Source organism: Hippopotamus amphibius, chromosome 6 (genome assembly GCF_030028045.1).
Source record: "Hippopotamus amphibius kiboko isolate mHipAmp2 chromosome 6, mHipAmp2.hap2, whole genome shotgun sequence".
Classification (NCBI taxonomy): Eukaryota; Metazoa; Chordata; class Mammalia; order Artiodactyla; family Hippopotamidae; genus Hippopotamus; species Hippopotamus amphibius.
Genome location: NC_080191.1, coordinates 43742952 through 43769974, shown reverse-complemented (window position 1 = coordinate 43769974; position 27023 = coordinate 43742952). Strand labels below are relative to the sequence as shown.

The 27023-nt window shown below is 41.5% G+C and overlaps 2 long non-coding RNA genes across 3 annotated transcripts in view; one reads left to right on the top strand and one right to left on the bottom strand.

The window, feature by feature from the left end:
* The window catches only part of LOC130855906 (uncharacterized), a 52624-nt gene that overhangs the window by 1283 nt on the left and 24318 nt on the right, over positions 1 to 27023 (top strand). The gene's annotated exons all lie outside the window — the stretch shown is intronic.
* Positions 1 to 27023, bottom strand: part of LOC130855905 (uncharacterized) — a 44161-nt gene that overhangs the window by 13710 nt on the left and 3428 nt on the right. Inside the window, exons 2-3 of one of the 2 annotated variants that reach the window (XR_009054391.1) lie at positions 14035 to 14121; positions 10599 to 10665 (exon numbers count right to left, since the gene is read on the bottom strand). This is a non-coding gene — a long non-coding RNA (uncharacterized LOC130855905). The remainder of the gene's footprint in view (positions 1 to 10598; positions 10666 to 14034; positions 14122 to 27023) is intronic. The other variant, XR_009054392.1, reaches the window with a different exon arrangement.

Below are 27023 nucleotides of genomic sequence, written 5' to 3'. Positions count from 1 at the left end.
GGTCACTCGCCCCAGCGCTGGGAAGCACCTCTCACCTAGCTACAGGCTTTACCTGTCTGGTGGCTCAGGGAGCCCGGGGCACTGGCTGAGGAACCCTGTCTAACCAACAGCACCCAGTCTACCATGAGAAAACCTGAAATAAGATCAAGCAAACCAGAGCAGGAAGAATCCGATTACTCTTTGCTACCCATAGTGCGGGAGACTCAGGGAAGATTTACATTGCCTTTCTGGAGCAGAGTCTACTGGACACTCCCTGCAACTGGAAAGGACTTGAATACTAAGTTCTTTTGCTTGAAACTGCCTTGCCTGGGGGCCTTTGGTGTGTGGGGAATATTGGAGTCTGTTAAGTACCTTTGTGTTCTGATGTAATTACCATAATTATTTGGGGCTCAAAGACAGAGATAAACTACTGAGGCTGTGTTGGGTGGTGACAGGGTAGGGGGGAAGTGATCTGGGATTTCCCCTGAGGGAGTGGTGTTGTCAGTATAGATTATTGGGGGTGGGAGTCATGGGAGATGGAGGGAGAAAAACTTATTCGCTCAGCTCCCTTCCCCATTGGGTACATACTGGTCCCATGGGACATGGATTCTGGATCTCTGAGTGGTCGTTGAGTGAACCCTGAGACCTTCTCTTGGTGCTTGATCCCTCAGCATCAATAGGAAAGCCAGGGGAGGAGGCAGAGAGCACGTGGCACTGGCCTGAGACAACCGCTATTGGGTAGTGGCTGCTTAGAGTTCAGGGTATATGCGGAGATGTGGAAACCGCGCCCAAAGACCCTGTCAGAGACAGGGGAGGCTGATGTGGCACTGAAGTGTGTGATACAGTCCACGCCTTGCACTACTCAGATTTCGTTGGCTCTCTTTACGTCCAGCACCTGTAACTAAAATGTGGAGCCTCCATTTTCATGAGAGCAAGATTTTCTTACTTCTCAAGAGAGAGTGTAATTTCTTTCTTTTTTTTTTTTTAATAATTTTATTTATTATTTTTTTGGGGGCACACCAAGTTCAATCATCTGTTTTTATACACATATCCCCATATTCCCACCCTCCCTCTACGCCCCCCCACCCTCCCCTGAGTCCCCCCCACCCTCCCCGTCTCAGTCCTCTAAGGCAACTTCCATCCTCGAGTTGAACTCCCTTTGTTATACAACTTCCCACTGGCTGTCTGTTTTACAGTTGTCTGTGCTACTCTAAGAGAGAGTGTAATTTCAATCAGTTATAGAGTCTGTTTCAAGGTAGTAGCCAGTTACATCTCTGAAAAGACTGAAAGCAAGAGAATTAGGGAAACACATTATAGTTGCTAAAGCTGTAGCTAATCCAATGGGCATAACTGATTTTCATTATCTTCTTGCTTCACCATCCATTCTAGAATTCTCTTTTACTCAACCATCATTGAACTAGCCTCGATGACTTGACTGACAGTTGACCCAGGTTTTTTATTGTCAAGTGATATTACCTTGCTTTTATTGGGGGTATAATAGCTGCAATTTTCCATTTATCATTCTCACTGGGCATGGAGTCACCAAGAGATGCCCCAGTATATCTCCTGGATTCTAAACATACTCTTCTCTAACCCACTATGTAGAAGAAACCCCAGAGCTTCACATTAATCATGGTCAGCTACTTTTGCGGTAGTATCGTTCCTTCATATGAGCTGCTGGTCCACTGCTAGATGATGATCTGGTGGTAGTTACAACTCCAGGTTCAATGGAGCCTTTATTGTGTCCTCTGGCAGAGAATTTCTCCCAAAGAACTAAGATTTCTAACCTAGCAGAATCAGAGGCTTCAAGAAAGGGAAGCATAGATTCTATGAGTGGGATACTGGGAAAGATGGCAAGAAGGCCCAATTCTATTTGTGCTACTGGGTTGCAGGACCCATGTATTTTAGCTATTGGGGATGCACTCTACATCAATCTTTTTTTTTTAAAACAGTTCTCCAAAACTTATTTTACTTTTTTAAGTTTTATTTTATCTTAATTTTATTTTTATTTTGGCAGTGCCAGCTAGCTCTTCATTGCAGTGCATGGGGTTTTTATTGCAGTGCATGGGCTCTCTAACTGTGGCATGTGGGCTTAGTTGCCCTGTAGCATGTGGGATCTTAGTTACCTGACCAGGAGTCGAACCTGTGTTCCCTGCATTGGAAGGCAGATTTTTAACCACTGGAACACCAAGGAAGTGCCTATATCAATCTTTGGTTGAATGTGTCTATCACATTCTGGAGGAAATTATCCCTAAACCAAGGGCTTCCGACCCTTAGCTGGCTTCTTATCTGAATCTTTAACAATTGCCATTTTGTTAATACAAATGCCTCTGAATGACGAGGCACATGATAAGAACAGTGGGTACTGTGTTCACGTACCTATATTTTTGTACCTCCCTTACTGTTAAAAAAGACAATGTTGTATAGGGTACCAAGTTGATAATTCAGGTATTCTATAAACTGGTTAATGGTACTGTGGATATACCGAAAGCAGAGAAGGCAAGTGCTTATCTGGAATTGGTATCAATTCTGCTAGGAATTGTGAGGTATGGGATCTGTTTTACCTTACTTTTAAGCTAATAAGTTAATCTGCTACTATGTTATGGATGTTGGCAGGAGACACAAGACTCAGATCAGAGACAGACTTTTTACTCTTAGTAAGCAACATGATGTATAGCAATTCCTCCTGTGTCCAAGTCTCACAGAAGTGTGACAGAAGGCCCAGATGGATGCAGTAGATTTGCATCACAATTGAGGAATGCTCAGCTTGGGGAACCTGTTTTTTTATAGCAAGCAATAAACAAGACTTCTCTTTGTCCTGAGGTGAGACATTACGTCATCCCTCATGATAGATTGCAGCAAACACAACCCTGAGACATGGCCTGGGTAAGAGTTATGATGGCTTTGTAGTCTCTGCATTCTCAGAAAGAATGGGCAGGATGCTTATGGGCCTATGGCAGATTGCCTCTCTGAACAAGGACCACTCCTCTTCTCCTCTAAGGTAGAGGGACTAATGTTATCAACTTGCCACCAGGTGGCTTTCTGCTTCCTTGAGGAATGGCTCTATATGGAGGGTTCAGTGTCCATTACTGCTGCCAGAAGGTTAGGCGTTCACCAGTAGCAGCAGCTAGATCAAGCTTTGTGTGAAGAAGCACAAGTGTTGGGTCAATGTGGAGTCACATTCAGGGGCCCATTTTCCAGCCACAAAGGTGACCTAGGAGACGGGCTGGCTGACATCCACAGAACAAGTCCTCTTTTCCTCTTGGTGGTGAAGTGCCACTCTGCAGGGGCTGCTCTCTACTGGGCATTTACAGGAAATGCAAAGATCCTTGTGGCTTGTGTCCATTCACATCAGTCCATCTGTATACTTTTTTGCTAAACTTCCAATCTAGCACCTTCTGAGGCCCTTCTGAGGAGTCCAGGTCTTGATTAAAAACTATGTTCAATTTTTCAGGCCTGATCAACTACAAAGGTAGCTACAAAAGGCTTCTCCCAGCAGGTCTCACCAGGAAAGCTGCCCTCCCTACACCAGACTTGGTGCATAGCCAGTGCACTGCAGTCTTTGAAAGAAGCTTCAGTCAAGGACAAAGTCCCCTCTGGCTGGTCATGCTCTTTATATAGTTGCATTCTTAGCCCAGGTGCCTTCATTTCTGGGTCTCTCTATCTAAGACCTTGGACAGAGGTCCTCTTTAGATACCTCTGCTTAAATGTCCTTCAGCAGAAAGTGGAAACCTTGAAGACACTTTTTTCCAACTCTCAGTACCTATTACTTCTCTGCTCCCAGCCCTCTCCCTATCTCCTTGCCCCTTCCCCTGACCCCAAAGCTCATTAATCTGCTAGAGCCTTTTTCTCTGAGTTCCTTCAACAGAGAGAGGCCCACCCCCCCACCGTGTCTGTGCTTAACCCCCTTATCCTTAACCAGCACACTATTCCATGGAAAAAACGGGGACAGGTGGAGTCAGCACTTGCTCCAGTTTCAGACTTTTCTTACATTACCACAGTAGGTGATTAAAGACGTAACTCTTTTGTGTCTCTCTTCATTCTTGGTGGCTTATTGCTTCAGCTGGCTACTCCCACACCTGGCAGCCCAGCTCTCTCTCCCAGCTCAGCTGAGCTCCTGATACCTTCCAAGTTGAGCAATTTTCCATTATCCAGGCATGCATGTATAGCCTTACCTTAAGCCATTTTGGACGACCAAAAGCTATAATCCCATAGCATCCATGTATACTTCTATCTTATCATCTGTAACATAGATCAGTCAAGAAAATGAAAACCACTCAAGGTATTTCAAATAGGAGGGGATACAATACAGGAAATCCACTTCCAAGAAAACAATGTGATGGATTGGAAGAGCCTAGCTGCTGGTAGGTTTCAGGAAATCAGGAATTCTAGGAATTGTGGGCAATCAATTATCTCAGGTGCATGCAACACCAAAGTGGGTGATTTGCGGGAAGACTTTTGGAGAAGCTGCAAAGCTTCGTATCTGTCCTCTGTCCAAGACACGCCTGACCACTGCTGCTGGAGCGATCATGGCCTCTCTTTCTCTCCTGTCTCCCAGATCTCATGTGGTGCCTCTCAGTAGCAGAACCAAAATGGAACCTTACTGACAAGAGAGACTACAATTGCAGTTTTCAGGTTTCCAGATCCTGGGATACAGGGAGAGCATGTGAGGGAGCAGGAATGGAATTGCTATACCCACAGACAAGCTGGGCCAGCATATTAGATTAAGATTGTGTGTCTTCTGTTCAAGGACTGCGTCTCATATCTTCATGCTCCTAACGCCTGGTCCAGTGACTGACACAGTGTGGGTGTTCAGTACACTGCTGTGTTCCTTCATCCACTAGCTTTCAAGAGGTCATATTCCTGAAATTTGGCTTTGTAGATTTTAATAAGTAACGTGAGTAGTTGTAAAACAAATAGCTTTTTTTTTCCTATTTTATTATCTCCAAGCATAAAGTTCAATCATGTTTTCTAATAAAAACTTTCTTCTACTCACTCTCAAGGGTGAAGCTGTCATATGTGGCCCTAGCTTTGCTATTTGTTTCCATAACAATAAATAGAAAGGCAATAATCAGATTATAGCTGTCTATCAAAAAACCTATTTTATGCCATCTCAGTAAAAACTGCATAAAACTGTAGTAATTCAGAAGTTACAATATAATAGGTAAGTAATATTTGTATAATGTGTTTTGTTTTATAAAACACTTGTACAAATACTTTTCCCTCTCTCTCATTTCAACTGTGTGAGGAAGAGAATATTGCCTCCCCCATTTTATCGACAAAGCATGCTTTAAAAAGTTGAGAAACTTCTTGCTCCTTACTTAACATTCTTTTACTGCATTTAAACATTTCAAGACTTTTTTTTTTGGTTTTTGAAAGTGTTATTTTTTTATATGCTAGGTTTTTTCCTATAAAGACAACCATAAAATATTTACATTCAGACCTCAATAGAAAAATGAAAATAGGCAATTATATATTAACTATTAGATAATTAATGATAGTTTTTACAGTTGAAAAGAACCACTGAGTTTACCTGATATAAATCTTTACTTCAGCAGCATCCCAAGAACTAGCCATGGAGCTTCCACTTAATGCTCCATTAATGGTAAATTCATTATTTTACTAGGCAGCGCATTCCCTCTTGGAACAACTATATACAGTAATGATGGAGCTCAAGCCATTTCTCTTTCACTTTAACCGCTTGGCTCTCATTTTGCCTTCCAGAGTTACACCATGTTAAATCAAATGTCTAATACCATGTGCCCAAAACTGTAATTTTTGTGAAGACATGTGGTATTGGAAAGAACACTGAACTAGGAATCAAGAGACTTGTGTTACTGTGGCAGCTCTACTATTAACTAGCTTTTTATCTTCAATATCCCTGTATTTCTTTCTTTTTTTTTTTCCTGATAGCTAAAATTTCAGGGTGCTGGTGGTCAACTAAACTGAACCTGTATGCATCTCTTTTTTTCTGTGGTTTTAGTTCTGCTAAGCAGTCTGCGAAAGGTTCAGGAGAGTTTTTTGTGTGTTTTGACAGTGATCTTTTGGCATAGAAAGTTGCTGCTCACCATTATTTGTGTTTCTAAACACACCGAAAGACTATCTTTCCCAGCCCCTTATAGTTAATGGGGGTCTGCAACCAAATTCTGGCCAAGGAGATGTAGATGAAAAAGGTGAGGTACTTCCAGACCTGGCCTCCAACCCTCACATGCTCTATGCTCTTCTCTCTAACTCTCTCTGTCTCTCGGTCTCTCTCTCTCTCACACACACACACACACACACACATACACACAAGGTATGTTTCTGTTTTATATTAGCAGGTATATAAACACTAGGTGAGAGAAATACAAATGAAACAACAGTGATATACTGTTTTGGGCCATAAATAAAAAATATTAAACAGACAGGCAATAAGAAATGTTGGGAAAATATGTGGGTAAAACCCTTGCTCATATACTGTTAGTGGGAATGTCACAGAAAAGGGATTTGAGGGGCCAATTTGTCAGTATTCATTCAAATAAAAAGAAAATATACGTCCCCTAACATTTTCTCTTTCTTGATTCTACCATAGAGAAAGCTCTCACTTGCCATAATAAGACATGGAAAGGGAAGTTTATACACAGCAGCACTTTCTGTATCAGAATTGGGAACGGTCTACATGGCAAGCAATAGCAAAATGATTAAGTACAATATTATATTATTACACTACATAGCCATTTAAAAGAAGAGGTACCTCTATGGCAAATCCCCAAACCAAAATGGTAAGTGAAAAATAGGCAAGTTGCTGAATAATAGATAAAATGTTATATAGATAGATATAGATATAAATATAGATATATCTACATCTTCCTATCTGTATTTTTTATGGACATAGATTGGCTATAATTAGATAGAAATATAGATTTGGGAGACTATTCACACCACTGGAAACAATGATTACAACTCTAAAGGAGGTTGGAATCAGGAAAGTTCATTAAGAGAACATTATTTTTTTCTTTTACATATTCTTTTCCCTTATGGTTTATTGCAGGATATTGAATTTAGTTTCCTGTGCTATGCAGTAGGACCTTGTTATCTGTTTTATATATAGTAGTTCGTATCTGCTAATCCCAAACTCCTAGATTGCTCCCTGTCTTTTCCCCTTTGGTAACCATAAGTTTGTTTTCTGTGTCTGTGAGTCTCATAAGTTCATTTGTGTCATATTTTAGATCCCATGTATAAGTGATATCATGGCATTTGTCTTTCTGACTTAGTTCACTTAGTATGATAATCTCTAGGTCCACCCATGTTGTTGAAGATGACATTATTTCATTCTTTTTTATGGCTGAGTAGTATTCTGTTGTGTATATATACAACATCTTTTTTATCCATTCATCTGTTGATGGGTATTTAGGTTGCTTCCATGTCTTGGCTATTGTAAATAGTGCTGCTGTGAACACTGGGTGCAGGTATCTTTTCAAATTATAGTTTTCTCCTTATATCTGCTCAGGAGTGGGATTGCTGGATCATATGGCAGCTCTATTTTTAGTTTTTTAAGGAAACTCCATACTGTTTTCCATAGTGGCTGTACCAATTTACACTCCCACAAACAGTGTAGGAGGGTTCCCATTAAGAGAATATTTTTTATTTTTATATAATTTTTACCATTTTGTATTGATATTTTAAAAATGATTGATACAGTCACCTTTTATAATGATTCACATTCACATAACACTTGTGAGCTTAAATATTTTTTACCATTTTGTATTGATATTTTTAAAATGATTGATATATTCAGACTCTTTATAATGATTCACATTCACATAACACTTGTGAGCTTAAAATTATAATGAGAACTACCAGGAGACTTCTCCTCATTGGTTTGAGAACAGAGAGGAGTGACTACTCATGCTGTTCCTTGGTAACTCTAGTACGTCCTGGCCCTACTGTTGTCGGGTCACCCTGGGAGGAAGGCTTTGATGTCGGTTGACCTGGCCACGTCACACTGGTTTTCTTGAGCACTAGCCTCATGTGACACTGTCCCCACGAGCTTAAGCTGAGTGGCAGGAAGCCAGCTTGGTCCCGCTCCATACTTTTCAGCAAAGAATAACTTTCATGGTAAAAATAAACAAGATGTAAAGCACATCCAGCACACATTCTGGTTTATCTTGTAAAATCTTTGGGTGTCCTTTGATGCAAGTCTGGAAACATCAGTTCTCCCCACAGAATTGACTCTTGTTACTGGATTATGGCAAGTCTCAGCCATTCTCTCTCGGCCCTCTTGTTTGGAACAGCTTTACCTGTCTGCCCACCACATTTTCAGCCTCACTGGTTGCATGAGAAGAGAGATGTATGACTGGGATAATTGGGACAAGGCTCTAATCCAAAATTTTCTTCAATTCAGCTACAGACTCACCCTCAGAAATGATAGCAGCAGGTCTGCCTTGTAAATGGCATGTTCAAAGCTGTGGTTTTTATGGCAGAGTTTTTTTTTTTTTAATTTTATTTTTATTTTTGGCTGTGTTGGGACTTTGTTGCTGTGTGTGGGCTTTCTCTAGTTGTGGCGAGCGGTGGCTACTCTTCATTGTGGTGTGCGTTCTTCTCATTGCAGAGGCTTCTTTAGTTGCGGAGCACAGGCCCTAGAGCACGTGGGCTTTAGTCATTGCCGCGCAGCCTCAGTAGTTGTGGCGCATAGGCTTAGCTGCTCCGTGGCATGGGGGATCTTCCCAGATCAGGGCTCGAACCCGTGCCCCCTGCATTGACAGGCAGATTCTTAACCACTGCACCACCAGGGAAGTCCTTATGGCAGAAATGTGTTGAACCATTCTAGGGATTTTAGCCCCATCAATTTTTTTTTTCACAGGGTCAATTTTATAAAAACCATATTAATCCTTGAGTAATAATTTTCAGTGAAAACAATATCAGGTCCCCAAAGTTTTCTAATCAATTATTTTTTGTGCATGATGTCCAAGTATATTATTGTTAAATGAACTCATCTGTATGTAGTTGTCAAAATAACATAATGGCTACCTTCTCTGATTCATTTTTCCTATAAAAGGTATACTTTACAAATGGATAATTCATAATAATGACTTGTTTTCTTGTTTTAATTTTTATTGACATATAGTTGATTTATGATGTGTTAGTTTTAGGTGTACAGCAAGGTGAATCAGTTACACATATTGAATGGCTTGTTAATGACAGATTCCTCAGGCAGTTTCTCTAATTATTATTTAAGCACTTAGATGCTGGGATCAGATCAGTCTGGGATCCTACACAAATAATGATATTCAATACCTCTAGTGGAGGCGGGGCAATGAATTCTAGGTTATAATGTAACCGATGGCTCAGTACATCAGCATCCAACATTATTCTTCCTGGATCACAGTCAACTCTGTACTTAGCGAAGGAACCTCTCATCCCTTGCGTGGCAATTGAGTCAGTGAGACGGTTCGCAAATCCCTGGCATGCTGCTTGCTGCTCCACCAGCCAGGGTCCACCATAGTCACTGCGAGTTGATCCCAGTGATCTTCCCAACTGAGGCCAGATATGCCTTCAGAATCCTTCCCAAAAGATTCTTTGAGGCAGTCAACAGCCAGCAGAGTTGGCACACGAGATTCATTTTGTAACAGGTTTATCCTATTATGTTATGGGCCGAATTGCCTCCCTGAAAAATTCATATGTTGAAGTCCTAACCCCCAGCCCCTCAGAAGGTGACTGTATTTTAAGAGGGGGTCTTTAATGAGGCAATTAAACTAAAATGAGGCCATGGGGGAGCCCCTGATTCAAGGATTGGTGTCCTTATAAGAGGGAATTTAGACACAGACACGTACAGAGGGAAGGTGACGGGAATAGACAGAGATAAGACAGACATCTACCAGTTAAGGAGACAGACTTGGGACACAGCCATCCCTATGGCCTCAGAAGAAACCAACTATTGTCCACAACCTGATCTCAGACTTCTAGCCTCCAGCACTGTCAGGAAATAAATTTCTGTTGTTTAAGCCAGCTAGTCTGTGGTACTTTGTTGTTGCATCCCTAACAAATGACTGCAAGTTTCATAAATAGGATAAAATTAGAAGTAAAACAATAGAAGTGGTTAAGAAATTTCTGGACTTCTATACTAACAGGGAGGAATCCTTCGCCATTTGCCTATATTCACACTCTGAGTTAATATCATCCCTCCAGGTAAAACTGTAAGATATTAACATTCCACTCTTATTTGGCTAGTGGTAATTACTTCCAATAGCATAGAGTGAGGCCTCTGTAAAAAGGAAAAAAAAAAGTTTTATGTACATTATAAAATACTGAAACAGATTTGGAAATCAGAAGTTGAATTTGTAACATGATGAGGTAACACATGTAACATGACGCAACATATTTCTAAAAACATGAAATGGCTCTGTGGTAAATGGAATAATGGCCCCCAAAGATGTCCATGTCCTAATTGCCAGGACCTGTGAATATATTACATTACATGGCAAATGAGAATTACAGTTACTATTTGGCTGACCTTAACATGGGTGAGATTATTGTGGACTCTCTGGGTGGGTCCAGGATAATCACAAGGGTCCTTAAAAGTGGAAAAGGGATGCAGAAGAGGAAGTCAGAGTGAGGCAATATGAAAAAACTGGACTCACCATTGCTGGCCTTGGAAATGGAGGGTGGGGTGCCCATGAGCCATGGTACACAGGTGGCCTTTAGAAGCTGGAAAAAGCAAGGAAATGGATGCTCTCTCAGACCTTTCAGATAGGAGTGTATCCCTGCCTACACCCTAATTTTAGCCCATTGAGACCCGTGCCAGACATCTGACCTACCAAACTGTGAGATAATACACTTGCACTGCTTTTAAGCCACTAAGTTTGAGGTAATTTGTTATGGCAGCAATGGGAAACCAATAAAAGTTCCAGTAATTGATTAAATGTACCTGCATTGCCAGTTTTAGAAAGATGTTGCTGAAAAGAACTTGCTCCTAGAATGGTGGCAGCTCTTGTTTTATTTTTGAAGTAGGAGCGTCATAGATTATCTGCTCCTTATCTTCAACTTTGCTCTCTGACCTTTCCCCCTTGTCTTCCACTTTTCATTCCTCCACACCAAGATCACCAGCAGAAGTGTCTGATTTCCTTATTTGTTTTAATGCATTACCTATATCCAGTCACCGACACATAAAACTCTGAGGATGACTTTGACTCCTGTCTCTCCTTCCCCACCCTCCGTCTCATTAGATTTCACATCCTGTCTATCCCTCGTCTTGTTTCTCTCACGTACCCCTTCCTTTTAATTCCTACTATCCTAACTCTGCACTTGACCCTTGATTCCTCTTGCCTTTCCAAGTTTTCTAACTGATCTCATGACCTTCAGTGTTGATACACACCCATCTTCCTCCCCTACTTTTGCCTGAATAAACGCACCATGCAGATCTAATAATCTCCTTTCCTCAAGGTTGTTTTTCAAGGCCATCTACAGTGAGGCCCCAATCCCTCTCTCCAGTGTCACCTTTACCATCACTCATTAATCTACCTACAACTGCCTTAGGTGCCTGGTCAGGGGTTCTGAACTGTGATGCACAGGAGATTCACAGAGTAGCTTTCAAAAAACACTGATTCCCTGGCCCACTGACTCAGAATCTCCAGGCCCGGGGCTGTGTCTGACACAAGGTCTACAAGACCATTATCTACACGTGTATTTTTCTTCCTCTGACTGATTGTAAACTCTTTATGGGCATTGAGTGCATTTGAATCATCTTGGTATGAAAGCCCTGAAGCCCAGCATAACGCTCACACGTTGCTGCTCAGTTGAACAGAATTCCAGGTTTTCCGATGTGACAGCCTAAAGACAGGACTCTAAACGCTCTGACTTTACATTTCTCCTTTTCCCAAACATCTGATATCTGGTAAATTCCAATAATCTAGGACTCCTGAAGGCCTTTGACAAATTCCTCCCCAGCTGGTCTCATGATCAGGAGCCAGAAGCTCGAACTATAAAGATCCTTACAAGTTACATCATTTAAAATTTATTTTTACAATGCCTTCTTGGACACTAATATAATCGTAATCCTAGAAGCCAGGGTCTCTATGGAATGCTAGGAAATGACTGGGGAAGCAAAATTTGCCTATCCATAGATAATTACTTCAAATGTAGAACAGCACATCTATCTGTACAGCGTTTCTTGTAACTTTCATAGGTATTCAGTGGAATATTGCAATATAGCATTTCCCATTTTTTTTCAGCAATGCTGGGAAGTAGCTAAGATACCGAACAAACCCTCTATTAACAACCTTATATTTAAGGGTTAATCATACTTCAGATGGCTGTGATAGGGGCTCAGTAAGATAGTGCATATAAAGGACATGGCCCTGCTTCAGTATCCAATATATGGTATGCTATTAGCAGTAGCAGTAGTTCCCATCTTCTCAACTCTTAGTGCCAGCAGATTTTGTTTATAATTTACTGAGAAAACAGAACCATGAATGCGAACTCTGTCTTGTCCCATCCCACATATACAACTGTGTCTGCACCTGCTCCCAGTTCTTTCATCTTTCTCTTCCAGAAGGTGAGCTATGCCCTCCTGTGCCCCAGAGCCCCACCCCTTCTCCTTACTCAGGAATTAGACTCCATTGATCATTCATCCCTGTCCCTCCTGGCAAAGGAGCCAAGCCTGGCATTAAGCATTCCCTTCCCTTCCCCCGTATAGAACCTAAGGAGAATCTCACCCAAGTTTGAGTTCTTTTTAAGTACATCATCTCAAAATTTCTCTAGGGTAACTAGGGATTATAACATTGTGTCTTACTGAATCCACACAGAGAGGATTCTCCAAATTTATGCAAGAGTTCACAATGTATTTTATTTCCCTTTATAAGTCTCTCCTTTGAGAATTAATGTTTGATTTGGTAAGCATGTGAATAGGTGCCAACAGATGTGAGGAACCCCAGAGGGGATCTGACTTGGAGGGCCCACACCCAAGCCTGGCCACACCTGCTTTCCTTCTTTCGAAACCACTCTTTTGAGCACAACTTTTAGTTTCCTCCTACACAATATAATCCCCACTTCATTTCTCCAGTCCCTTAGAAAAGAATGGCATATACGTCCTCATAGTCAGATGCGGAACAGCTGGGAAGGTCTACGAGATAGGGTGTAAGTCGAAAGAGGGGGTGGTTCTCTTCCAGTCTTTCAGGAAGTGGAGCCTGGGCAGGAGAGGCTGCATCCAGGAGCTTATGTCGGGGCTCTCAATGGACTTGGGAGAAGTGGGGAAGAGCCCAGAGCAAAGAGGAGCAGATCTGTGTGGACACTCAGCTGGCACCCAAGAGAGTTAAACTTTTCCACCTGACCTTAAAAAGGGTGACGACCAATGGATGGGCTCCACAAATGGGCTCTGTTAACCCCTGACTCTATATCCGCTCGCATCTTCTTCCTGGGGTGTTCCTCTGCCTCTTTCTTGCCTGTTAGAGTCTCATTTACTGAGTGAATAATTCATGCTTCCTGTTTGATCCTCAGCTCTTTGCTCTTTTAGCGGTTTTCTCACCAAGCCCTCTCATCTAGGTCACCAGGAGCACCTATATTACGTATACAGCGGGCATCTTTCCGCTCATATCTTTCTCAACATCTCTGTGGCACTTGCATTGTTGATTATGTCCTCCTGCTTGAAATGATCTACTACTCTTGAGCATCCATGACATGCATCTCCTGGTTCTCCTGTTAACGGATCACTCCTACGTGGCCCCCTTCCTGGAAACCTCATTCTCTGCCTCCCCTTAAATGTTGCCCAGAATTCGGTTCTCAGCCGTCATCTTATTGTGAAAGCCATAGATCCAAACGTTATTGAAAATACTTATTGTTCCTAAATTTATGCTTAAGTTATGATTTCTTTCCACAGCTGCATATTGGATACCCAGACCTGGATGTCTTTAACTCAATATTTCTTATACTAGAATTCCTTTATTTTGGAGAACAGCGCTGTCATTCTCTCAAGGACACAAGCAGAGGCCTGAAACATAATTTAAAATCTCTCCTGCCTTTTCCTTACACCTGTTCTCACCTGTACCTGGTGGACAGTCATACCCGTTCTAGCCTGCATACCTCCCTTGTTCGTGTTCTGTCACCACTGTGAGGGCCCAAGCAGAATAATTATTAAGGAGTACCGAATCACATATCTTCTTGTCCCTACTGAAGAAAATAATGACACAATTTTAATATATTGTTTAGAATATATGAAAGAGTTAACAACTGGATACACAATTCAATAAATAAGGAAATGGATCAATCACAATTCAAATTCAGCCCTTCTGATTTCAAGAAATGGCGACTTCTGTAACATAAGTCTAAGCATAAAGGAAGGTGGGGCAGCAGGGTGGGTTTATTATTACAAGGAAACACGTGGAACCTAGTGAGATGAACCAAAGTAAAAAAATAAGGAACAGCAGATCTGCCAGCCCCTGGTAAGACAGCAACGTCTAAGAGCCTCAATGGCTGGAATATCTGAACCTTCTCTCTGATTCTCTTCCATGCTATTTTCTGAGGGTTTGCTCTGTTCACCTCTCAGCTTCAACTCACCTTTCCCCTCTACTCTGCATACCTTTTCCCTATACATCATCGACTCGGCCTGCTCACGGTTTCTGCTCTCTCACGACTGGTTGGCCATGACTTATTATGACTACAGCCTTCCCTTCTGGCTTCCTCTCTGCGTGCCTTCAACCTCAGCTCCTGCGGCCAACTGCCTGCTTCTCTCTGTCCTTCCCAATTCAAGTCCTCGAGGGAAGAGCCTGATGGGCCTGGCTCAGTTCCAGCATGCCAGCCCACTGATGAACTGCCCTTGAGTAGGTGCCCAAGCTAGTCCACCATAGTCCAATCATTCCTATTCATTGGTCACAAAGGTATGACCAATGGTATGAACCCTGGCTGTCCTGGGTTGCATGTGGCAAAGGCAGTGGTCAGAGCAGAAACTCTGATGAAGGCGTCAACCCAGACATGTGATCACATTGCTCTTCCCGGGGATGTTAAAACACTGTAAGAATTCTCACCCCCAAGAAGAGTGGGATGGAGGCTCACCCAGTATTGTGGGAAAAGCTTGAACTCCAGCAGAGAGCAAAGTTCAAAATCACTTAGGAGTGTTGAGAGTGCAGATGACAGGGTGAGATTCCAGGGATTCAACAAGTTTTGATGGGGACCGCAGGAGGCGACTGAGAGGGGATCAAGGTCGAGAGAAATTCCAAGAATACCGTTTACAGCTCTGGCTTGGCAGGCACGGAGACTCAGAAAGAACGACAGTAAATCCCGACAGAACGATTGTTTTCTGCTTCTGGTCTGAATCCCTCCAGCTGCCATTTTTATACTTTAGGGGATATTCCCCTCCCCCCGCCCCCAATTATAAAATGCTTACTTGGAAAATTTGGAAAAGAAAAATTATAAAAGAAAATAAAACTCTGTGGTACTTTTACTACCTAGCAAGAACTGTAATTATTATCTTATAAATTCTTTCTCCACGTTTTTTCTTGAAAAATTGAGATTTTCATGGTTCATAGTTATATATTGTGTATTTTCCTTTAGTTATAATGCCACTAGTAAATAATACATTCGCTAAAAATATGGTCACAAAGATACACTGTCGTAGGGTGGTATAATTTATTTTAACATGTCCTATTGGTGACATTTAGATTTTTTCTGATTCTCCCCTATTATAAATTAAAGAGCTGAATAAAAACTTCCTAGAAGTTATAGCCTGCATTAAAGGGCAGTATTATCTTATAAAAACACAAATTTGATCATGTACCTTCTCAGCCTATCATTCTTCAAAAGTCACGCTATGTCTTTAGGATAAATTTTTAATTCTTGCAGTTACCACGAGAGATGCCACATGATCTGGCATTTGCCTGCCTCTCCAGCTTCACCCCTTCCAAGTCCTTGTGTACCTCTGCTACTTGTGGTTTGCTGAAATCTGCCATGCTCTCGTGTCCCTGTAGGTATCAGCTCGCACTGTTCTGCTTAGGACCCTTTTCTTCTCATTCTTCCATTAATAATTTGCCCCATCCTCTAAGACTGAGCTCCACTGTTACAGATTCTAGGAAATGCCCCCATCTTCCAGTGTGGGTATGAGCCTGTACAAATTTGCAATTCAGATTGCATTCAGCTGCTAGTCAGAGAAAACCTGACTTACCAGTATATATAAATATAAAGGAAGCTTCTGCTATTTGCTTAACACCAGAGGCCAGAGCTAGTTTACCTGTGATTCTTTTGGCTTTTACCTCATGGTTGCAAACTGACTGCAATAGCTCATGGCAGCTGCCTTGGGCTCCAGATAGAAATAAGACGGGCTGTACCAGTCATACACGCACGCGTGTTTTTTTTAAACAGAAAAAAGCAAAAGCCTTTTTGGAAGCTCCCAGTTGATTTTAGCTTATATCTCCCACCAGGTAGAGCTGTCTCATTACCATTCCTAGCTTCAGGGAGGCTGGGGAAAAGAGTGTCTAGTTTTCCAGTCACTATACTGGATGCAACAAGGGGTTTGGGAAAGCGTGCTGGGTTAGCCCCTAATCAGTGTCTGCACCCATCCTTCTCTGTGCTCCTCCCTGGATGCCACTGGCCAACTCCTCTCCCTCCCCCTCCAGACTCTAAGCCTCTAGAAGTTAAGAAGCATGTTTTTCAACTTTGTTTCCTGAGGGCCCAGCATGTGCTTTGAACACACTATTTAATACATGTTTTTGAATAAATGAACTCTTTTAGGGACAATCCCCACCACAGCCCCAGAAAGGAACTTGGAGTAGGGAAGGCAGGAGGAGGAGCTTTGCCAAAGCACATTATCCAAAAATGGACACAGCATTCTAAACAGAGTGTACTGACCTGATAGCTGTGAAGCAGATGATGGAAAGGGGAGGACAGGAGCGCCTGAGAGAAAGCTATGCGGACGGGGTCGGTGGCGCCCAAACATGGCCACACATCAGAATCACCTGGGGTTGGTTTACAACGTCCGCCCTGCTCAGACCTCAGCCCTGACCATTTAAAACGGAATCTCTGGCGAGGCCCCATCAGCTCACTGGTGTGCTGGGGCTGGCTTGCCCGGCTGTGCTCCTCTCCGGGACGCTCTGTTCAGGGACGTCAGCTTGGTGGCTTAAAATTGGCCACCATGTGGTATTTCTACCAAAGCAATTGGCAAATTACAAACACTACAAATCACAAATCCACCCTCCTCATGCTCCCCTAGGAGCTGGTTTACCAGCACCACGTTGATCGTTTAAAGTACTCCCCAGGTGTTTCCAATGGGCAGCCACATTTAAGACCGACTTGTCAAAAGCAAGCTCTTCTTGTGGCCTGTAGCTTCCTATCAGACAGTATCTTGGGGCCCTCCTTTGGCCCTCGTCCTGCCTGTGGGGTAGACTCCTTACGTGGTATAGCGTGACTTGCCTCTGTGGAACCCGAGTGAAGTATGGAAGAGGAGGAGAATTGTGGTTTCATTTTTAGTTGTTACTTTCTTTGCATACTCCTTGATTTCTTTTAAATCCAGCCAAATCTCTTTCAGGCTACCTTTAGGGCTGGGTCTATAGAGGCATGTCGATTCCTTCAAGGAGGTGGGGAAACTGAATAATGTGTAATCAGGAACCTTAATTACTGCCTCCTGAGGTTGTAAGTCCTCTTTCGGAGACATAATTGCAGTGTAACTTGTTAGATCTGACTCCCCTGGCTGAATCTGATGAGTAAAGTGAGCCCCACCCAATCCTAGGGTGGTCTCCCTGTAGCTGCCACACATCACACTTTTAAAATTATATGTATAGTATATATGATATATGCATACCTCAATTTATAGATAGGGCATGAGACATAGGGAGAGGTTCATAGCTTTCCTAATATTACACAGTCAGTAAATGGCTGAACTGGACTCAAACCCTGGTGGTCCATCTCCAGGATCTGTATTTCTAAGTACAGTACCATCCTACCCCAGTAGAAGTATTAATACAACGCAGACTGACTTTCCTGCACCATAAAGACACATTACAAAATGCCCAGTCCATTCCCCTCCCATAGGCCCCCTTAGTCATCTTTTGCAGCATTAACTCAAATGAAATTACCACCGCTCTGTGATGTGCAAGTCTGGCTGGAGAGATTTCGATTCAGCAACCTTGCAGGGTGTGATGGGCACCTGGAGATTCCAGTGAACACAGAGAGGACCCTTGAAGAGCCAGGAAATTCCCTCTTCAAAAAGTGGTGCAGGGGCTTTAGAGAAACTCGGAGCTAGTGGGCATCACTGGTCTCGGCCCAGGGAGGCAGCAGGATGCTGGAGAGCTGCTCTCAACCGCAACCGAGGTGGGAGTCTTATGAGGATTTCTCCCTGGGACTGGGGCAGCTGAACAGTCGCTGCTAAGCGTACACACCTGGGGGCTCTCTGGGGCGATGGGCTGCGAGGGAGACTGTTTCAAATGCTCTAATTTGATTTCTCTCAAAGCCTTGTTGCTCAAACACCACCCTGAATAACTAAACAGGAAATTCCTCTGAACATGTTTTTCTTATCTTAAAACTTTCTTGAGATTAGGGAGAATGGAAAATTTATACATTTAACAATTAAAATATACTTCAGGAAAAAAAATTAGAGACTTCTAAAGAATGTTTTCGTGACGATAAATGGAATAGATCGAGACACTGACTAAATTACAGAAGTGAGGGAATTTTCTAATATGAGGTCTTAACTCTAACGAATGGTTTCTAGTGCCCTGTATACGCCATCACATCCCTTCTCACCAGCACCCAGACAGAGGGCCGAGAACCACCAGAATAAGTCAGCCTGGTGCCAGAAAGGCAAACGTAGCCTTTCTATTCTGTTCACCCGCCCGTCAAAAGACCAGTAATTTATGACTGTATTTCTTTATTCTTCCTGGGCTTTTGTTCCTATTTTCTTTTTTCCAACCTTTCAGTTCTCCATAACATGATGAAAACATCACTAGAGCTGTTATCTCTTGGTGTATTTTAGCATGTCATTTTATAGTGTGACCGTCTTCGCTGAATTTCTCTAAGAGAGTATCTTTTATTGGTTAAATACCATGAGCCTAATTTTCTCTATAGTCAGTTATATAGGGAGGAAAAAAAAATCTACCCATGTTAGGTTTACCAGCTGGGGCCTTGCAAATCAGACAACAAGAAACAGATTAACAAGAGAAAAGCAAGCCCAAGTGTGTGAAGCTGTGCAGCGCACATTCACACGGGCACCCAGAGATGAGTAATTCACATGGGTTGTTAGACCTTGGGGCTTACATAGCATCTAAACAAAAGAAAAATACATTTGTAGAGAATTGTGAAGATGAAGAAAAAGGACTTTGAGTTTCTAGAGCAGCAAATTCCCGGGAGGTAAATAGAGGGGGAACAAATGGAAGATACGGGTCATCAAAGCTCGCTAAGTAGGTTCCTGCGGTGTTGCCTCTGAGCTGATAAGGGTCTAGAGTTGTCTCTGGTGATTAACTTGTCCTTCCTGGTAAAGAGGGGCTGGGGACAATTGGGGATGCAGATTTATGTCCTGCTTTTAGGCAAACGGGGGAGGGCAGAGAGCTTCCCACTTACCCACTTCTTCTCAGTTGCCTTTAGCTCAAAATAATCAACATGCCAAAGTGGCATATTCTGCTACCCTTAACTGGATAAATTATTTCTTTCTTTCTGTTCTAACCTGCTGGCTAGAGTAGCTGAAATAGAATCTTGAGAAGAAAATAGTACAAATAAAATAAAGATTACCATTTTATTGCCTTTTATGGATTTTACTTAAAAGTCTCCTTCTCCAGCAGTGATATCTGAATCCTTCATCCCTTGATCCACTGTAGGTCTAGGCGGAAGCTAGAAGCTTTGTTTCTGAGACCACTTTTCTCCTTTCTCACCTCCTGACCTTAAACATCCATGTAAAATGTAAATTATATTTGAACAAAGTTTCTTTTCATTTGGGTGTTTTACCATCAATACTCTTTTTTTTTTTTTTTTAACCAGCCCTTATCCTCGTCCCTACTCTCTGTCAGCAGTAGGTGTCAATCTGTTTACTCCCTGTCTTTCTGAAGATGTTCAAATGAGCCATTTATCAAGGATGCAGCTCTCTCATTCAGTGGGCTTATAAAGAGAAAGTCAGCCTAGACAAGATTATAAATCTGGGAAGCCTTGATTTTGACTTTCTGTGACTCTACTTTCTTTTCTTTAAAGATTTACCTTTCAAAATCTTTCTATTTTCCTAAACTATTTTCTTCATCTACACAAAGTGGCATCGCAAAATCATCTTTACTCCAGTTTAAGCTTTACTGGGTGAGTGAGAACATGATTAGGTATTGGGAAGAACATGATCAAACGAGAAGAGAAATTCTAAAGATGGCATCTGTGCAAAGCAATATTAATTATGGCAATTATGCAGCCTCCTTGGCAGTTATGCCTAATTACCATGCGGGACATTATTGACGGTACATTGTGAAATGATAGCTACTTTCACTGTGGATTTTATTTGATTAGAATAGTCTCCTCTAAATGCCTGTTCAGCCTTCAGGGTTTATTGCTGAAGAAGCAAACCCACAATTTAAAGAGGCCCAAATAAGAGCATTTTCCCCAGTGGGACTGAAGGGGTGTGGGGAGGGAAGAACATTCTGTAAAGGTCACAGATTTCCTGCCTTAAATCCTTGCTACTCAAAATGTGGTCCTTGGACCAGCAGCATCAGTATCAGCTGGGAACTTGTTAGAAATGCAGATGCTCAGGCCCTACCCCAGACCAACTGAACCAGAACCCGCATTTGAACAAGATTCCCAGGTGATTCAATTTGCAATAAAATTTGAGAAGCACCCCTGTAAATCACTCCTTCCTCTGTCAAAGGGAGTTGACAGAGGCATGGAGAGTACAAGGGAAAACAGGGCTCCAGCTAGTAAACTCAGAAGTATACTCAGGTCAGAAGCGAGCCTGTGGCTTATTTAAAATGAAGATTCCAGTCCTACCCCCAGAACTTCCCTCTCTATAGGTCTAAGGTGGGGCCAGTCTTCTGCCTCTGTAACAGGTACCCTGAAAATATCTGAACACCTTCAAGCTTGAGATCCTCTGTACCTACTGAGAAAAAGGCAAGGTTGAGAACGGGGCTGCATCGGGAGGGTGATGTCAAAAACAAGAGTCTACAGAAGGAAGAAAACCGCAGGTTCTCATGTTCTCTGGAAACTTCTGTATGTACACTTGAATTCTAATAATCAATTTAAAAAAATCTCTCAGGTTAAGAATGTACTTTTTTTGTTTTTTCTTTTTTTTTTTGACTAATCAGGCTTTTAGTGACCCTGAGCTTTAAACAAAAACCACATATTCTAGAGGAAATACCCGCAATGTACACAATGATCTCACCTATCACTCTGAATTAAAAAATGAATTCCCTTCCACCAATGGGTGTCAGTCTTTCCCTGTAATTTTCTAGCCTATTTATTCTTTTCTTTGTTTGTAGTAATCCTTGCTTGGGGAGAAGCAAGATGATTTGTGGGAGATGTGCCTTTTGAAAAGTCCTGCGAGGTTGTCTCCATTTTGAGCAGGACTTAGAATCAGGATGTTTTTTCAAAACCAAGACTATGGATCTCTATATTTATATGTATGTATTTTTATAGAGCAATAATAAAAAACAGTGTAAGTAATATTAAAATATCAAATTACACAGGAAGAAACGTTGGTTAGAGGATACATTCTCTAGATCCTTTGATGTGATTCTATCTGAATTTGACTCCGTCATTCAGTCATTTGCTGAAACTAGCACAAACAAGAGTGTTGTTGCTATATTTAAAGACAAAATGACTCAACTGCCTCTTCATTCCTCTCACTAGGAATCATTTCTCTCCAAGAGCAACCGGTGCCTTCCCAAGGGCCCCACCCGATGGAATTTCATGTGTAAGGCATTCCATTACTGTGTTCCCACCCCACCCCAAATTTCAGGGCTAACTTTCCCATTAATTTTTGAATCTGTGTGACCATGATCACCTGTGCTTCTTAGGGTCCCATCCCAGAGGATGTTTAGTATTTGCAGGCGGCTGGATCCGTATTTGCTGAATACAACATAAATCTGAAGTTGCTATAGAAGGAAAAGCTCAGCTAATGTGGGTCTGAGTCATAGTGTTTTATATGATTAACTCCACGCCCTTCCCCGCCCTACCTGGCCAGTAGCAAATCATCCTTAGGGTTTTCATGAGTTAAGAGAACATCCTCAACATAAAGGAATATGTCATAGATGTTTCTAAATGCACTTGGTCAGCTACAATATGTTTAAATACAGTTTCACATACAGTATAATTTCTATGTTTGCATTATTTGTTAAGCTGTGAAAATTTTGTGATACACTCCAATCTATATTAAAAATACTTTAAATAGCAGGCCTGAATTCTTCCAAAGTCTCATTAATTCGTATGACACTTTGAGAAAATATGAACCACCTGAGAGGAGAGAGTGTGTAACTTTGGGGCAAATGTAATGCAATGTAATATAAGAGAAAGAGCCACATTTGGTAATATAAGAATTCAAAAATACAAAAAAAAAAAAAAAAAGATTAGTATCTGTAAAAATTCATAAGGGAAGATGCTTGGCAACTTGTTTAAGAGCTTACAACTTCCTAATTCAAACTACCACTGAAGACTATCTCTAGCTGTTCATCATTCATTCATTCATATACTAAATATTGAGGATCTGCTTATCACTAGGCATTGCTGGGGTATAATATGTGGGATGTACATGTACATGTCTCTGGATTTTTCCTAGCAGTTAGAAAGTGGGTTCCTGGAAGTGCTAAAGAGACATTGCTGGTATACAATAGCATTTTAAAAGGAAATACAAGGACCACCACGACATCAAGGGCATTTTTAAATTAGACAATTCCATCAACACATTTCAAATTCATTAAGGAATCTCTCCTCTGTATTTCACTGTGCTAAAGCCTCAATAATCACCAAGCCCCTGGCTTTTCAGTTTTAAATTGTGCTACCTCTTCTCTGCATCATTTAAAATTAATCAGGGGTTTCCTGTGCACTTAGTATATTTAGCTGGGAGCTGGGCAAATATACAAAGGGGAATGGAACCTGTCCTCAAGGAGTCTGTATTTTAGCTTGGACTATAAGATGTATGTATGTGAATAGCTAATATTGACAGAAGTTATTGTCAGGAAAACATCACAACTCACAATTCCTTACTCTTAAAACTTCGTGAAGAGCAAAAGTATTGACTATATAAAATGAAAATTTTAAAGATGATAAAAATAACGCAAAGATGAGTCAACCACAATTTACATCTCTACATAAGTTGCTGCACTTTACACACAGCCCTTTATGTCAGGAAAACCCAATTTTTTTCTCCCAAATGTTTTTTTTATAAAAAAGTTTCAAACATACAGAAAAGTTGAAAATTGTACAGTGAACAGGCATATACATATCACCTAGATTCTACAATTAGTATTTTGCTGTATTTGTGTTAACACGTAGGGTTTTGATTCAATTTGCAGTGCACGTTGGTCGACAGCTGTACTCTGGCGCCACCTGGAGACAGGTTGGTGCCAAGCAGAGGACTCAAAACATGAGGCTATAATTGGAGCAACCACTGCAGGAGAGTCTGTAACTGGAGCAACCACTCCAGATGCACTCTGCTTTATCTCTAGGAAATTCCTGAGTCTCCTTTCTTGAGATAAAGTGGGACTCACCACTATTTATGACATAATAATGTCATCATCTTCAACTTTATTGTGCAGTGTAGAGATTAAACATGATTTTCCAGTAAAATAGAAAAATCAGTATTTTGGTTTATTAAATATACTGATTAATAACAATTCATCGTATCAAACACATACGGTATGCCAGTTTCCAAAGAATCAGGATACAGCAAATGTAATTGATGGCATATTAAGTGTAATGGAATCTTGATGACTAGAAGTCACCTTTGTACCATTACTGCCTTGGTAATCACTGTAAACATTAAAATACAAGTCTAGAAGATGAAGGCTTAGTAGTGATAGTTTGAGATTTAGCAATTCAGGTCAGCTATTATAGAAAAGGAAGAGTTATTTACAAGAGTTATTATTATATTAACTATAATTTCTACTGGAAGGCTAAACTGAAGAAATATTTAAACTGAGAAAAATAAGTGAAAAAGATATCTCTCACCCTTCCCTACTGTAATTATGTATATATAAGTTTGAAGATGTATCTAAGTTTGATGATAAATGCCCAGCCCTGAGAAGATGGAGGACATTTTTTTTCTTTAAAAAGTGGGACATTCCATACAACTAAGCAATGACACATCTTAGTATTTACCCAAATGAGTTATAAATTTATGTCCACACAAAAAGCTGCATCTGGCGTCTACAGCCAACTTGTTCATGATTACCAAAATATGAAAGCAACCAAGATGTCCTTCAATAGGTGAATGAATAAATAAACTGTGGTGCATCAAGGCAATGGAATATTCTGTGCTAAAAAGAAATGAGCTATCAAGCCATGAAAAGACATGGAGGAACCTTAAATGTATATTACTAAGTGAAAGAAGCCAATCCGAAAGGGCTACATGCTATGACTCCAACTGCGTAACATCCTGTAAATAACAAAACTAAGGAAACAAACAAAAAAGTCGGTAGTTGACAGGAAGTGGGGGGAGGGAAGGATGAGGAGATGGGTGAACAGGCAGAGCACAGGACTTTTAGGGCAGTAAATTACTCTATTTGATACCATAATGATGGATACATGTCATTAAATATTTGTGAAAACACATAGAATGTACAACATCAAGTCCCAACAAAACCTATCCTCAAAGTCATGTTCACGTTACAATTATGACTAGCTTATTTGTGAAACAAAAATTGGGGAATTTATCTAATAAATATGGGAACGATGGGAGAAAATATTTGAAATCTGTGCTACTTATACGAATCCTTGACCTGAAATAAATGTAAGCTGGCTTTTTCCAGGAGAGACTACCTTAACTGAAAAAAATGAGCACTCAGAATTTCTGGCGCCAGCGCCTGGTACCTAAAGCTGTATCTCCCTAGATTGGCAGCTTACACATTGCAGTCATTTCCAGATACTTTAACACTCTCAGTTACTAGCTCTGCTTTGCAAGCTATTTAAAGTTCTGTGTGCAAAGTCATTCTCAAGGAAAGTCTGTTTTCCTCCAGTCTTTTCATTGACTTGTTTTTTCTCTTGTTTTGGATACTCAATGCTTGGAAATCAATTTGCAACTAAGAAGACACTTGGGCATAGGAATTAAATTGTGTGTTTAAACACTAGTTCATTTATTCACTCATGTAGTAAAAACTTCCTGAGCACCTGTCATGGACGCTGCCCAGTTCTAGGTACAGGGACTAAACACTGAATAAAGCAGGTCCAGTCCCTCCCCTTCTGGGTCTGACATTCTAGTGGACAAGAGTGACCATAAGCAAACAATCAAGTGTGTAGTATGTCTGATGGTGATAAGTGCTGTGCAGGAAAATAAAGCAGGGGAAGCGAATCAGAGGTGTCGGGGGTTGAGCACAGATCTTAAGAGATGAGGGAACCTGCATGTTTGTATTGAGGAAGGAGACTCGGGAGGAGTGAGCAGCCAGAACGAGAATGGCGGCAGGAACGTGCCTGGTGTGTTTGAGGAAAGAGCACGGGCTGCAGCAGAGTGAGCAAGAGGAGATGAGGCCAGAGAATCAAGTGGGGGCAGGTCATGCAGGGCCTGTGGGCCACCCAAAGCCTTTGGCTTTTACTCAGAACAAGATAGCAGCCACTGCAAATCTTCAAACACAGATGTGACATGTTGGGACATACGTTTTAAAAGGATCACTGGCTGCTATGTTGAGAAGAGACAGAGGTGGGGGAGGACAGGAATCAGGACCTGCTAGGAGAAGGTGAAGTTGTCTTTGATTCATTACTCAAAACACTACATTCTAAACTCAAACCTCAGTGGCGTCTTGCTTCTCAAGATAACTGTCCTGTTCTGTAAACAGGTGGTCTGCGGGTTGGTTGATGCCTGTTCTCCTTTCCTCACCTCTCAGGCTCCCCCTACTGGCCGTCGTCAGAATTGACGCGCTCAGGCATGGATTTCAGAGCCTAGGTTCCTTGCATCAAGCCACCTGTCTAACAGGAGGAGGAGAAGGAGGGACTTGAAAGTAAAGGGAAAGTCATAGGCTGGGATTCATTATTTGAGAGGCATGAACAAATGACCATCTTCACAGGGCTCCCCTGGAGAATTCCCTTTTCCATCTGGTTGGACTGTGCTACTTGGTTCCCCCATCACAGAAGGGTGTCAAGGAGGGTGGAATCACACAGTAAACACTCAGGGAAGTGAGCAGTTGGGCCATGTAGATTGTGACAATGCCTGGTCCTGGCCAAGAAGTTGAGAGGGCCCTGGAGAAGGACCTTGGAGGGATAAGGTAGGGAGCACCAATGCAGGCTTAATCAGAGTGAATGAGCCTCACTGCCCTGCTGTGTGTGTGCATGTGTGTGTGTTGAGCTCAAAGTCTGTCTAGAATTTCCTGAAGTCTGGAGGAAGATGGGCAGCCCCTCTGCTGCTCATATTGCTAAGTGGCAAGGTCAGTGGTGATCACTGTCTGAAATACTAAATGATGTTTCTCAGCAACATAGTAACTTTATAGAGCTTTGCATACACTAGCCTTCAGAAATGCTTAGTGAGAGAAACTGAAGACTGTTGTAAAAGTGTAACCTTTTAAATAATGATCTCTGAGCTTTGTCCATAGCACAATGCGCTATAGGATTAAAATGTTCAATAGATCATAGTCAATTAAATGTCTTACAATTATATTCTAACAGATTGAATTTGTCATATGTATTTATGTGACTATTCAAGAAAACAAACTGATGAACTTCTAATCATTTTTTCTCTATAGGTAAACCAGTGCATGGCTTACTGAACTGAATTGCTTCAGATAGGTGAATGTATTTAAATATAGAGTCCTGAGTAACTTAAATGTCTGAGACATGATAAGAGTATAATGTTCACAGTAAAACCAAAAAATCAGGGATATTCAGGTTCTTACCCTGGCTCCTGTATTATCTAACTGTACATTCTTAGGCACTTATGTTTGAGATAACATAATATTTATGTTTACCACGAGCCAGGCACTAAG